The following is a 14962-nucleotide window of genomic DNA, read 5'->3' on the forward strand; positions in this document are numbered from 1 at the left end:
GAACTTAAAGTATAATAAAATTAAATTAAATTAAATTAAATTTTTATTTTTCCTGCAAAAATAACAATAAAAACGGAAATTTGACTATCAGCTATTTGTTCTCCGATAAAAGGCTGTCATTGCATATATCTCTAAAGCTAAACTGGAATTTTAAATTTTGTTTGCCTCCCTCTTTAACTATAACCCTTTATATTCAGAGGAGCCAAGAGTGTAGCATCTATGTCTCTGAAACACACACACACACACACACACACACACACACACACACACACACACACACACATTGCTTCCAGACAGCAGGTGATTAAAAGATATTTACTACATGCATTTTTCTTTAAGTGGTTTACTTGGATGCTTGTATAAATCAGTTAACAGTTTGAAGTTTTCATAGTAACTTATGTTGATACTACTCTCCTAGACTAATGGATTAAGATGTGGAATGCTGTTAAATGCATAATAGTCTTAATTTTTAAAAATATTTTTAATGCTATAATAACTATTTACAACAAATGCCTGGATTGGCCTACATAATAAACTGTGAGTTAATTATACATAAAATAGATTGACCAGATTTGAACACTGAAGTTCTAAAATTTAAAAAATAGGCTGTGAATTTTATAACTACTATAGTATAATACGAGTATTTCAAACATGTTTTGGTGGTCATATTTTTTTAATAGGAATCTACATAGCACACAGGAAAAAAAAGGTAGTAAGAAAACCAATGATTTGCATAATCTACTTTTGCCTGAATAGTCCATCCTCTGCCAACTAAATGTATTCAATTTTTCTGTATCTTGGAACCAATCATTAAAATGATGATAATATTTACTAGGCACTTACACGCCAGGTACTATGTTAGTTCACTGAATCCTTAAAACAACATTATGAAGTAGACATTACTAAAGCCATTTTACAAATGAGAAACCTGAGGCCTAGGAAAAGGTTAAATAATTTGCCCAGGGTCACGGAGGTAGTGATTCAAATCTAGCTGCTCTGGCTTTACAGCTGAGATTCAAATCTAGCTGCTCTAGCTTTATAGTCTATGCCCTTAGCTCCTGTACCATTGCTTCAAAAATATGTATGGAGCATGCACAATGTGTCAGGTACCCTGCTGGATGCTGAGGAAAACATAGCTGAATATTTTCTGACCTCAGTGTAGCCTAGTAGGAGAGACAGACAGCAAAAAATAAGACAAATGACTAAAATAATTACAGATTTGTGTGTATGGCTACAGCACAGGCATACAGTTCCTAGGCTTGGGGTGGCACTGAGTCAGATGGTTCTTCCTGACATCACTGTGTCATCTAATTCCTGCAACAGCATCTCTTTGATGTTCTTTGTCCTACACTGTCTCAGTTCTCAAGGACGTTAAAGTACCAGAATACAGGAAAGCATTTGATTTGTGTTATTGACAAATCTATCAGCTGAATTGTTCCTCTAACCCATAACAGAAGCTACAGGGAGTTATGTCAGAAGGGATGATTCCAGTTCCATTACAGAAATTTGCTGCCTTCCTCAGGAGTCAAACTACTACCCCTCAAAATGGGTCTCAGGCCCACCTGGCATGTAAGGCCATGCGTGTTTGGTACAGATGGCTTTCAGTTGATGTAGACTAACTGATTATTATCTTATTTATGACTCATTTTATGGTTTTATGGAGGCATCATTTTGGAATAAGGTCCAATTGCATCTTCTGGCAAGAGTTACGCCTCTGAGGACATTGTCAATCAGATTCATAGCTCCATTTAAGTGCAGGGCTGTTTCCACCATTGAAGTATGTACATGATTATTTAAATGATACACAGGATTGCCTTTAATTGCTTGACTTGAACAAGTTCCTTGCACAGTCATGTACCGCATAATGACATTTCAGTCAATGATGGACTGCATGTGTGACAGTGACCCCATAAGATCATAATGGAGCTGAAAAATTCCTACTGCCTAGTGATGTTGTAGCTATAGTAACATCATAGTGCAACACATTACTCAAGTGTTTGTAGTGATACTGATGCAAACAAACCTATTGTGCTACCAGTCTTATAAAAGTATAATACATGCAATCATGTACAGTTCATAATTCTTGATAATAAATGAGTATTTTACTGGGTTGTATATTTACTATGCTATACTTTTTATTGTTATTTTAGTGTTTACTCCCTCTACCTATTACAAAAAAAAAAAGTTAACTGTAAAGCAGCCCCAGGCAGGTCATTTAGGAGGTATTTCAGAAGGAGGCATGTTATCATAGGAGAGGACAGCTCCGTGTGTGTAATTGCCCCTGAAGACCTTCCAGTGAGACAAGATGTGGAGGTGGAAGATAGTAATATTGATGATCCTGACCCTGTGTAGGCCTAGACTAATGTGTGTGTTTATGTTTCAGTTTTTTTTTTAAAGTTTTAAAATTTAAAAAAATTTAAATAGAAAAATGTTTATGGAATAAAAATATAAAGAAATAAAACTTTTCGTACAGCCTGTACAATATATTTGCATTTTAAGCCAACTATTACAAAGAGTCAAAAGCTAAAAAATACTTTATAAATTTTTAAAAAAGCACAGTAAGCTAAGGCTACTTTATTATTGAAGAATTTTTAAATAAACAGTGTAGCCTAAGTATACAGTATTTACAAAACCGATAGTAGTGTCCAGTAATGTCCTAGGCCTTCACATCCACTCACCACTCACTGACCCACCCAGAGCAACTTCAAGTCCTGCAAATTCCATTCATGGTAAGTGCCCTAAATAGGTATGCCAATTTTCTCTTTTATACTATATTTTTACTGCACCTTTTTCTATGATTAGATATGTTTATATACACACATATTTACTATTATGTTACAATTGCCTACAGCATTCAGTACAGTACATGCTGCATAGATGTATAGGCTAGGAGCAATAGACTATACCATTTAGCCTGGGTTTGTAGTAGTCTGTACCATTTAGGTTTGTGTAAGTGCACTCTCTGATGTTTGCACAATGATGAACTTGCCTAACGATGCACTTCTCAGAATGTATCCTGTCATTAAACAATGCACATGTACTCACTGGCTGTCTCCCCACACATGCTTTCCACCAGGAATCTTAAAAATCCCCACACCAGCAAAGAAACAAATCCAAATGGTCTCCACATGTGCTCTAGGCCTTAATGCCTCTGTAATACTTCAGGAAGCAAGTCAAAGCACTTATACAAAATCTGTGTCTTCTGAATGCTGTTCCACTTGAGAAATGTATTGGTTTTCCAGGGCTGCCATAAGAAAGTACCATAGAATGGGTGACTTAAATAACAGAAATGCATTTTCTCACAATTCTGGAGATGAGGGCTAAGATCAAGGTGTCAGCAAGGCTGGTTTCTCCTGAGGCCTCTTGGCTTGCAGATGGTTGTCATCTCCTGTGTCTTCACATGTCTCTCCTCTGTGTCCTAATCTTTATTTACAAGGACGCCAGTCATAGGGCCCACCCTATAAAATAGGCCTACCTATTTTAATTTAATTACTTCATCAAAGGCCCTATCTTCGAACACAGTCACATTCTGAGTTTCTGGGGGTTACGACTTCAACAGATGAATTCTGGAGGGACACAAGCCAGCCTGTATCAGGAGAGTTCATCAGATGGGAGAGCATTCCCTGATCAACATGTCATTCAGTTGTAGAGTGTAGGGGTTCATGGTAACTCCTCAATTCCTGAACAGTTTCCAAGGCTGGCCTAGGGCAACATCCAGGTCTGCTCTTTAACGCTTTACACAGGGCAGCTTCCTCCAGCAAGTGTTTGCTAGAGAGGTGTGCACGCTGGAAAGGAAGTGAGGTTGTAAAAATAATACCGAATCATATAGAGAAAGTGACTCAATGTGCTTGCAGTTCTTTTGAGGAAGTCCTTGAACAGTACCAGTTTGTTAATGCTTTTAACAGTTAGTAACTCCTTCTACCTACTTCCTAATCTTTTTTTTTTCTTTTCTTTTCCTAAACAAACAGAAATCAAGCCTCAGGCTCAATAGCCTTTGGCAAGCAACAGTAACTAGCCTTAACTAAATACTTTTAAAAATTGTTTTCTGATTGTTTTCATTGAATTAATGAGGTTGCCTGGCATATCTTTGTGGTAAGTGATACTGTTTCTTAAAATTAAAATAATATGATTTTATTTAACAAATATTTATATTTTAAGAAGTGAATCATTTCCAAGAAAAATATTAATGATAGCACAGGTGGTAGGCAGATATGGAAAAATCATGAAGGTAGTCTACAAGGGATCTAAAGTCTTGGAAATGCCGCTGTACCATAAAAGCAGAAATACTGGTTTTAGTGACTCTTGAGTCGTCCACTAAGGGACACTCCTTAGAGCAATGGAACTTCCAGCTGCACCCTGAGCCACCATTCTCGGTATGGCAGTTAACACTTGTTTCCTGGGCCTGGCTGGTTTAAAGGCAATCTCAACTTCTGGCAACAATGACTGGGTTAAAAATTGGGCCTGAGCAAGTCAGCTGCGGCATTCCCCTAGCCACAGGACTAGTTCAGAAATGAGCATGAGGGCCAATGTGAGCCAGTGAGACTCCAGCTGCTTGGAAAGAAATGTTCCTGCTTTCAGGAGAAAACTCCTAGAAGAGACATCCCCTCTTTCTCCGGCAGTCTGGCATGCTGTTGCAATGCCCAGGACTGTTACAGCCTGGCTTCAGGGAGGGAAGCTGACCTGAGAATGAAACACCTTAGAGAAGATAGCACAAATGAAAACTCTGCACTAATCCTAAAACTCTTCTTACTTCTCAAATACCAAAGGCATACATTTTCTTATTCTATAAGCCAGTTGGGGTAAAGTTTTCCATGTCTGGCAGCTGAAAGCACACTAATACTGATACAGCATATAGAATATTGAAGAATTCTTCAAAATATATATGTATCATTTAACTTACCACACCATGGTTTTTGTGTGAATTGAGTTTCGCTTCATAGGTTGGAATGAATAAGAAAAAAGCAGTGGCTTTAGTCTCTCTAACTATTGACTGAAGTTAATTACCTAAAATAGCATCTTAAATATTAATTCTAAAAGTTTCTATTAAATACAGCATCATAACATGGTTAGGTTATAAGAGGTGAGGGCTTTTAGCAATCACCAAATGTCAATGGTTTTCAGCAAATCTCAATAATAGGATTTATGCTTAAACTATGTTTTACCTGTATAATCCTTGGGATCTTATCTTAAAATATCAATGCTGATAAGCAATGATTAAAATAAATTTTTTGTGAATAATTTATGTATCACATCATCAAGCTGAAGAATTACATTAAAGAGAGAGTTCAATAACTATAGTAACACTGGAAAAATAATCCTTATGTTTTTAAAATGGTGTCTTTTCAGATCACTCATTCAGTCCTTTAAATTTATTGAAATATTTTAAAACAGCACATTAACACTACAAAATTTAAGGTGAGTTCTTTTTTCCCTCTTTAGTAAAATTATGTTATATTCTGTTTTGTAATTTGTATGTCTAGGAAGTCAGTACCTTTAGGGTATGGGGAGGAGAGGAGGTGATGAAAAACAGATGCAAGATAATCACATGATGATTTTCTAGGAGAAATGTAACTGCGTTGAAAGTGTATGTTTTTGAAGATTAGTTAGGTGCCAGAATAATTGTGGCACACCTGTATTACATTTTGATAGAAAAATCATCTGCCCTTCAAACATGCTTATTTGGGGGTTTCCAATTTCTCATTAAATTCAGCAGTATTTATTTTGCAGACTACAGATCCACAGGCATATTGCCATCCACCTTCCATTATTTACTTACATTTAATTTGCTAGATTAATACATTTCTACATATTATAATAGCATATGGCCACAGTGGAAATAAAGTATTCAAGCTGGCTGAATATTGATCATCGAGATTTAAATTGATTTCCATTTTGCTGACATAAGAAAGTAGGAAAAAAGATTGCTACACCAAAAAAGAAAGCTCTTAAATTAAGGAAAAATGCATTAAATTGACTCTATTATTTTTGGGTGTGGAGCTCATGTTTGAGATTTTAGGAGGGAGGGCAGTATCTGAACTACCAACTAATTAGACAACTAATATGAGATGATTTGTAGGTTCTACTTCTAAAAATCTAAAACATTTGAATCCAAGAAGACTTTGTTTAGGGGAAGAGGGCTTGTTAACAAAATATCTTAATGAGTGAAGTTTTGATTGAAATAAATGCCGTAGATGGATATATTATTAACTTTGAATAAAGTCATGGTTGACCTATTTGAGGGGGGTGGGGAGATGAAGAATGTACTGAATAATTTTTCTCTCATTACTGGATGTCAAGTTAAAGCATGTTTGATTTAAGTAGATTTGAAGTTAATGAATAAGAAAAACTGCTAGGAAGTTCCATCTCTTTATATCAAAATGATAACATGAGGGACCCATACTCATGAAAACCAGGTTGGGCAAGGAGAAAAGGTAAATTGATCTAGGCAGAAACACTTTAGGGGAAAGAACAAGAAAGGAAACATGACCACACGTGTAAGATGAGTGCTCCCTAAGCTCTACTCTTAGAAGTGGTAAGTTGACTGTTTGCATGGGATGACAATTGGATCTATTGAGCTGCATTTGTTATACCATTTAATGCTTTTTAAGTGGAAGCAAACTCAAGCCCTGGAATGTCTGCTCAGTTTTCCTAAAACTTAGAAGATTACTTTAATTAAAAAGAAAAAGAAAAAAGAAAAAGAAATCACTAGCAAACTCTACTGAAAATAGATATGTGATAAATTTATTCAATTCCCCTGTGTACATTCAAAGGTAAATTTTTCAAGATAGATAACAATGTGGATTGGGGTACTTGAAATTTGAAGAAACTCCTGGGAATCTTATGGTGCCTGATGGTTCTACTTTGGTCGAGTTAGGAAATAGGAGAAAGTCCTTGAAAACCTCTGATTTCCACATAAAAAAATTGAAGTTTAGAAGTTTGACAAATGAGAAAGCTACTAGTCAAATACAATAAAATATTATAACATTTTATTGTGAAGAAATGAATATTCCAAGGAAGTGTTTAATATTTTGATTCATTTACTTTACAAAAGAGGATATTACTTGAATATATCATGTCGGATTAGATTTAACAGTCAGTCCATCTACTGACTAAAATCTATTATGTATCATGTTGAGTGCTTATTGTACACCAAGCACTATTCTAGGCCCTGGGGATAGAGAGGTGAACAGGTGAACAAACAAGATACCTATCTCAAGTAACTTAATAGATTGTACTTCATTGGCACTTGTGCTAGCAATATAATGACACTAATTTAAACAAGGATTTAGCATGCACTATATCAAAACTCTTAAAATTCACAACAAAGAAATAATAACAAACACATAAATTTTTTTTAGATGGAGTCTCGCTCTGTCACCCTAGGCTGGAGTGCAGTGGTGCCATCTGGGTTCACTGCAACCTCTGTCCCCAGGTTCAAGCGATTCTCCTGCCTCAGCCTCCCGAGCAGCTGGGACTATAGTCACCGGCCACCAGGCCCAGCTAATTTTTGTATTTTTAGCAGAGGTTTCACCATGTTGGCCAGACTGGTCTCAAACTCCTGACCTTGTGATCTGCCTGTCTTGGCCTCCCAAAGTGCTGGGATTACAGGCATGAGCCACCACGCCCGGCTAATAAAATATCTTTTTAACTTCACCCTGCTGAATAGACATCATTTTTGTGTGTTCATATTCCTTGATAGAGATAACAGAACCCAGTTTGTTAATTAATGGTTCCTGGATGGTGAACAAAACTATAATAGTCTATATCTTGATCCTTTGTAAATGTTATATAAATAAGAAGTAGTCGAAGTGGCTGACAAATACATATGTTTTCAAAAAACATTCAGAAAATACCACTCATTGTATCAGTGGGTATTGGTTTAAGTTCTTCAGATGTCTAGATTTTTAACCCCCCTCCCCTCCCGCTCCCTCCCTCTCTCCCTCTCCCTCTCCCCTCCCTTCCCCTCCCTTGCCCTCCCTTCCCCTTCCCTTCCCTTCCCTTCCTTCATGCCTTCCTTCTCTCTTTCTTTCTCTTGTCCCCCTCTCACTCCCTAATGAAATATTCTCTGGTTGTCAGGCTTCTTGTGGTACTGCCAATGAAAATACTAATATAACATATAAACTTAATATTATATCCCTCCCTTTTCTTTCTTTTGTTCAATTTTTCTTCTTTCTCCTCTTAACACTTATAGATTAGACATATTTTCCAATGTTAACCTACTTACTCTTATCCCTTACATCCCTCCAAAATCATCTGTTTACAGTCACCTTAATATTTTAGCCTTTTCCCAAAGCATTACTGTAAATCTTTCTCTTCTCCTCCTGTGCAATAAATAATTTCCTTTCATGTTATCAAAAAGCTTCTGAAATCAAATAAATGCATCATAATGTTTTTCTTAATGTATCAAAGAATGGCTGGCAATTTTCTCAAATGCAATTTGAGTAAGACAATCTCTCACAGCCACATTTTTCTTTATCTGCACTTAATTATGTATTCATTATTGTCTTCTATACATATAAGAATTATATCTCTATTACTCTATCACTGGTGTAAAGATCTAACATTGTTATAAATTTAGCTTCATTTATTTATTAAATAGGAATTTATTGAGTCTTTACTATAAATTTATTCAAGACACTTCTAGGCACTAGGAATATGGTAATAAAAAAGACATTTTATAAGTTACTATAATTTACATTTATCAACTTTTGGAAGATTATTATTTTTCTGGTTAATGTTAAGCCTGTAAATGTTGACATTACAGATTCTTGGCCAGAAACTTTTTTTTAAAGAAATCACTATTTTGTATCTCTGATTTCACTAATCTGGGATATTAATCAATTTTATAATTAGCAAAAGTACTTTACATTTATAACCATTTATAGAGTACACTAACATTCTGTTTTCACACTCAGCAATTATAAGGGTACCTCTCAGTTAAACATTCAACCAAATGTATCTGGAGAAACTAGAATATCCAAGTGAAACTTCCTAAGAATTTCATTCACTATATTGATGTTAACAACAATTTTAACATGTAATTGGAATAATAACTTTAATCTTCTTCTACCACATGGAGCATAATGTGGAAGTAGCATGTTACTTTCTCTTAAACATTAGGAAATGTTTCCCTTTCACTATTCCAAACAGCTTTCAATGTGAGTATGGCTCAAGAATGTAGGTGATGAGCTTCTCAAAGGTTCCCCAAGTTACTTCTTAAGTGCAGAAGAGGGTTAAAATAGACATGGTTTCTGTAGGTTACAGGCTGAAGATATAATCCAAAACAAATTTCTTTGAGGTATATTTTATATTTAAAAATCATGCAAGGCCATGTGTGATGGCCCATGTCTGTAATCCCAACACTTTGGGAAGCCAAGGCGGGTGGATTGCTTGAGCCTAGGAGTTTGAGACCAGCCTGGGTAAGATGGCTAAACACCGTCTCTACAAAAAATTAAAAAATTAGCTGGTCATGGTAGTGCATGCCTGTAGTCCCAGCTACTCAGGAGGCTGAGGTGGGAGAATCATCTGAGCTCTGGAGAGTGAGCCTGCAGTGAGCCATGATCATGCCACTGAACTGTAGCCTGGCTGACAGAGTAAGACCCTATCTCCAAAAATAACAATAAATAAATCATGCAAATGTTTATTGTATCTGCATTGTTTCTATTTTTTTATTATAAATACAATGTTTTAATTTCTTACCATTGATGAACATTGTTGCTCTACAACATGATATACTGTTTCTACTCCAGTTTCCTGGCACAGCTCCATGTTCTCAGGGTACTTTGAGAATAACTTGGGCAGCTTAACATAAGCACTCAGAAGACCTGAGCTCTTGATTCTTATCAAATTGCTCAGGTTATCAAACTTCAGATGTTCTCATCTGTTAAAACATGGTAAAACTCCTGCTTTTCCCTCCACAGTGTTGCTTAGGAGATCAAAAGTGGCAATATGTATGATTGGTTTATTCAACAATCTGAACTAGGGTCAAGTACAAATATGAAATAGTTCATTTTTTCTCCAAATACTGCTGTCAGCTATGTTCCACTGAGTCTTTTTCCCATCCCTTATTCACAACTCTGTCAGATCCCATAAGCTTTCTGATCACTTCCAGCTATTAAAATGTCAGTTCATTCCATTTTGATCTAATTTAAAATTTAATCTCATATCTATTTGAAGTCTCATCTCCTCCTACCCCTTCAATTTCAGCAAAGTTGCTGTCTGAGAGACTTGGATTGGGGAGGGAGTGGAATCAATGTTTTTCACTCCTTTTTTTTGGGAGCCTTTTCCTGGGGATCAGAGACAGACTACAAATATCCTTACCTTAGTGATGTGGCTGTGTTCCTCACTTGTCTCTTGCTCTTTTTCTGTTCAGGATCCATCAGTCGCTGATGCTAAGTGGATCCCAGCTAAATGTAGAGTCTCTCCTGGGACACAGGTGTTATTTCTTGGGTTGATGTTGCAGAGTGGTGGAGTCGGGGGTCCCAGTGCCATATATCCTGTTCTGGGAGACCTGCATAACGCAATGACTTCTGACATCTGCTCAACTCTTCTGAAACCAAATCAGTTCTTATTTTGGATTCTATACCAGGTAACGTTATGCTGCTTCAGTCTTCTCACTGGGTGGCCTGTCAACTTGGACACGAAAATAACTGAAAGTGACCTGCCATTATATTCTTTTCACCCACATGAATCTCACACATTTTTGCCACAACAAATTTGGACACAGGCTGCTAATCAATTAATCATCTCTCTCTCTCTCTCTCTCTCTCTCTCTCTCTCACACACACACACACACACACACACACACACACACACACACACACACAGTCTTTCTCTCTTTTCTTTCTACTCAAGCATTCATGGTGAACTGCTGATCAGCAGGTTTACCCATCTCTGTGAGAGGTTCCCTTTACCTGCCCTCTTCTACCTGGCTTGGGGGTGAGAAAGGGAAGTGCTCCCACCTTCTAAATAGAAAGGGCCTCAGGCTTATCACTCAATACTCCTCTGCCCATCATCTAGGAATATAAAGTTAGGTGGTGCTAAACTGATGGCTGAAGGTAGCAAAGTCAGTGTCATCTCCTCTTACCAAGACTGGGAGTGGTATCTGTGCCTCAGTTTCCTCAGGTGTTCTTTAGAGAAGGGGGAAACAACACCTCTGTGTCACCTTTTGAGTCATAGGTGGTAACACTAAGGCAATAAATAAAAGTCACCATTCAACTTCCTGTTAACTGTTACACTTGCTAGATGCTTAGAAACGTACACATTTATGCAAATAGAAAGCATTATGTTGGCAGCAGAAACACATACCATAATTCAGGGAGAACAGTTTTGTGGCTGATGCAATAGTCAAGGGATAGAGCTTTGCTATACCCCTAGTGAAATGGGTGACTCAGCTTACTAGCTGCTGGCTGCGGAAGCTTCTTGTGCAGTTGCTTAATGTATGATGGAGGCTTTTCTCGTCTCTGAACCCAGGTTGTATGTTTAGAAGCTCCCTCTGAATTCAAAGGGGAGGGGGGTTACTATTGACTGTTGTTATAATTTATTTATTTATCTATTTTGTTCCTTGAAACACAGAGAAGTAGGGGATAGTCTTATAACCTTCAGGTGTACTTGTAATGTTAGCATTAAATAGAACCCTTCTGCCAGAGATAGCTTGTAGTACAGAAGATTCTGTGTTGCCATTTACTGAGATCAGACTTTTATGGGCCAAAACACTAACCCAGAGCCTGGGGAATTTCTTCACCAGACAGCTGAGTAGGCTGGCACCAGCTCTTCCTCTGCCATTGGCTCCAGTGTGTCAAAAGAAAGATTTTTGGATGAAAAAAAATCCACACACATCAGACATTACACAATAAGTGAATCAAAGTCCCACAATGTCACGTAGTGTTTCTCAATGTCACAGTGTTACAGAGAGGTGTTCCAGCATCTACCATCTGTTCCAATCTCTACTCCTAAAATGAAACCTGTTCACAAGTCAGCTGTCTCTAGAATGTGGTCATTTTGCCAATGGTATAGTTTTTTCAAAGCAAACCTGAGCAGCATTTTTTGTTGGCCTGAAACCCTTTGCTACAGTTTCAGAATGTCCCTCCCTCTGCCTTTCCTCCATGGAGTAGGGGGCATTCTCCCACCCTCCACTCTATACCTTGCCTCAGGGAGAGCCACTGTGACACACATCACAACAGAGTGGCTCAACGCTCATCTCAGCCTAAAGTTATCCCATGAAGCTTAGAACACAAAGGAGGGTGTGCAAGAAATGTTGCTTTTCTTTATACTCAAATTCAACCCCAATCTCCTTCTGCCAATCGACAGGAAATTCAATCTCAGTAATCACTGGGGCTTCCCTCTCTACATACATAGTGTTGGGCAAAGGCGCTGGGGTTCTCACACAGAGCAAATATTGGGGGAGGCCTTGCTGGCTCTTGCCTTACTTGTCACTGATAAGCTGACTAATATCCAAGCCAACCTGCTGAGTCTGTCAAATTAGGGGCATAAGAATCTATGCCAAGGATGATAAACCAGGACCTAAGGTCTCACTTTCCTAGGGTTCCCACGGGGCCACTTTCTGTGTCTGTCCCCTCCCCAAGACTCTGCCAAGGAGTGGAATGTTGGTCTCCACTACACTTTCATTCATCCTGTTTCTTCCTAGCTGTAGGCAATCTCTTTTATTTACTGCTCTCTTTTCTCTGCCCCTGACACCTATCACAACCATCTCAATGAATTTGGCTGAAGGTAACAAACCTGTGGCTGGCAGAAGTGTTCAGTTTGGCTCATGCAGTGTTTGTTGTTTTTTGTTTTGTTTTGTTTTTTTGAGACAGAGCTTTGCTCTATCACCCAGGCTGAACTGCACTGATGCAACCTTGGCTCACTGCAACCTGCCTCCCAGATTCAAGCAATTCTCATGCCTCAGCTTCCTAAGTAGCTAGGACTGGGCAGGGTGTGCCACCATGCCCAGCTAATTTTTGTATTTTTCATAGAGATGGGGTTTGGCCATGTTGGCCAGGCTGGTCTTGAACTCCTGGCCTCAAGTGATCTGCTTGCCTCGGCCTCATAAAGTGCTGGGGTTATAGGTGTGAGCCACTGCACCTGGCCTGCTTTTTGTTTTTAAACTAAATTTCGTTACTGGCATTTAAAAATTGCATGAGTTCACATAAAAATCTATAATTCTATCTCCTTATGAAACTTACGATCTGTCTTATTGCATGGCAATGATCAGCTGGAGCAGAGCAGGGCTGCTTCTTGAGACAGCTATGTGCCATACTTCTGCCCTCACCCCGCTTCACTACTTGACCACACCTGACCGACAGGATGGTTTGACTTTGGCATGCTCTATTGTGGTCTTTTACAGAAGTCAGGGAGATATTATGTATTGCAGACCTGTATCAAAATATCTCACATAACCCATAAATATGTATACCTACTACGTGCCCACAAAAAGTAAAAGAAGCCAGGGAGAGAGGAGCTGTTTTGGGGATATCACCAATAGAATATAAATATAGGCCAAGGTGAGGGAATATAAAGGGTCTGGTTAACTTTGTAGAACCAAAGAAAGGGAACAAATATCAGAATAATCCCACAACAAATTATCCCTCCATACTAACAATAAAACTAGCTACCACATTTGGAGATTTCATAGTGGCCTAGGTCCCTCACAGAAGCAATCCCATTTAATTCTGACAAAAACCATGTGAGGAAAGGACTAATACCCTGTTTTACAGATGGAAAAACTGAGGTTCAGAGATAAGTGAGTTGGCCAAGTCACAAAGCTAATAAGTCATGGAACTTGAAATTCAGAGACATATGGCTCTTTGATACTGGGTTATCCTGCCTCTCTTATGATAGATGATAGAGGCCCTACTTCCAGGGATCAAAGATGCCCAAATTAATTGCCAAGTTTAATTACAGTAAATCCTGAATTGAAAGGTTCTGTCTTCTTGACACTAAGCGATGAGGACGAGTTATCACTTTTACTCCCATTCCCTCTTTCTAATGGAGCAATTTTAGAAGCACCTCTTGAAGCTGGGTCTATCACCAAGCTTTTACAAACTGCAGTTATTCAATAGATGTGCTAATTTTATTAGTCTTTGGGAGCTTGCCTAAAATTTTACACAGTGTGTGTGCATTTGTGTGTATACAGTGGAAGAGGCTGAGGAAGAGAAATATAGCTCATAATTCCTCCTGTGGTGGTCCACAGAAGTGGCTGAAGAGAAAAAATATAGATAACTACTACAAAGTAAAACGTTTTTCCAAAAGGTAACATAGCTACAGCAAAGAAAGGCTTAAAGAAAGGCTTGTTCTTTTGTTGATAGAAAGTTATAGAACTAGAAAGCCACCTAATATGATTAGTTATTAGGTTGACAAACTAATGAATTCAGAATCAAGCCTTTAGTCAAACCTGTCAGTTTCACCCAGGTGCGGTAGCTCATGCCTGTAATCCCAACGCTTTGGGAGGCCAAAGCAGGAGAATCACCTGAGGTCAGGAGTTTGAGACCGGCCGGGACAACACGGTGAAACCCCATCTCTACTAAAAATACAAAAATGAGCTGGATGTGGTGGTGTGCACCTGTAATCCCAGTTACTCAGGATGCTGAGGCAGGAGAATCACTTGAACCCGGGAGGCGAAGGTTGCAGTGAGCTGTGAGCCAAGATCGTACCACTGCACTCCAGCCTGGGTGACAGAGCAAGACTCCATCTCAAAAAATAAATAAATAAAATAAAAAAACTATCAGTTTAAATTTATAAGCTTATACTGTAATAAATCTCATATTGTCTTATAGATAAAAATTACGTGTTACTAGCATTTACTTTCATATTTTGAAGCAGTAATTGGTACTTTATAAACTTATAACTAGATTTTCCCTCATAAATCTAAGCTTAAATGTGATGATTTATACTAGAACCGAAGTCACTACTGTTTAATATCACATATGAAAGGAAATTAGATTATAGAATAACAGATATAGAT

General features: G+C 38.0%; 1 long non-coding RNA gene across 1 annotated transcript; it reads left to right on the forward strand.

Annotated features, from left to right (window-relative positions):
* Positions 1 to 3876: 3876 nt before the first annotated feature.
* On the forward strand, positions 3877 to 10582 carry LOC115896555. The gene is made up of 3 exons (XR_004056475.1): positions 3877 to 4092; positions 5347 to 5415; positions 10373 to 10582. It is a non-coding gene; the product is annotated as an uncharacterized LOC115896555 (long non-coding RNA).
* Positions 10583 to 14962: the final 4380 nt, after the last annotated feature.

Source organism: Rhinopithecus roxellana, chromosome 3, assembly GCF_007565055.1.
Source record: "Rhinopithecus roxellana isolate Shanxi Qingling chromosome 3, ASM756505v1, whole genome shotgun sequence".
NCBI classification, from domain to species: domain Eukaryota; kingdom Metazoa; phylum Chordata; class Mammalia; order Primates; family Cercopithecidae; genus Rhinopithecus; species Rhinopithecus roxellana.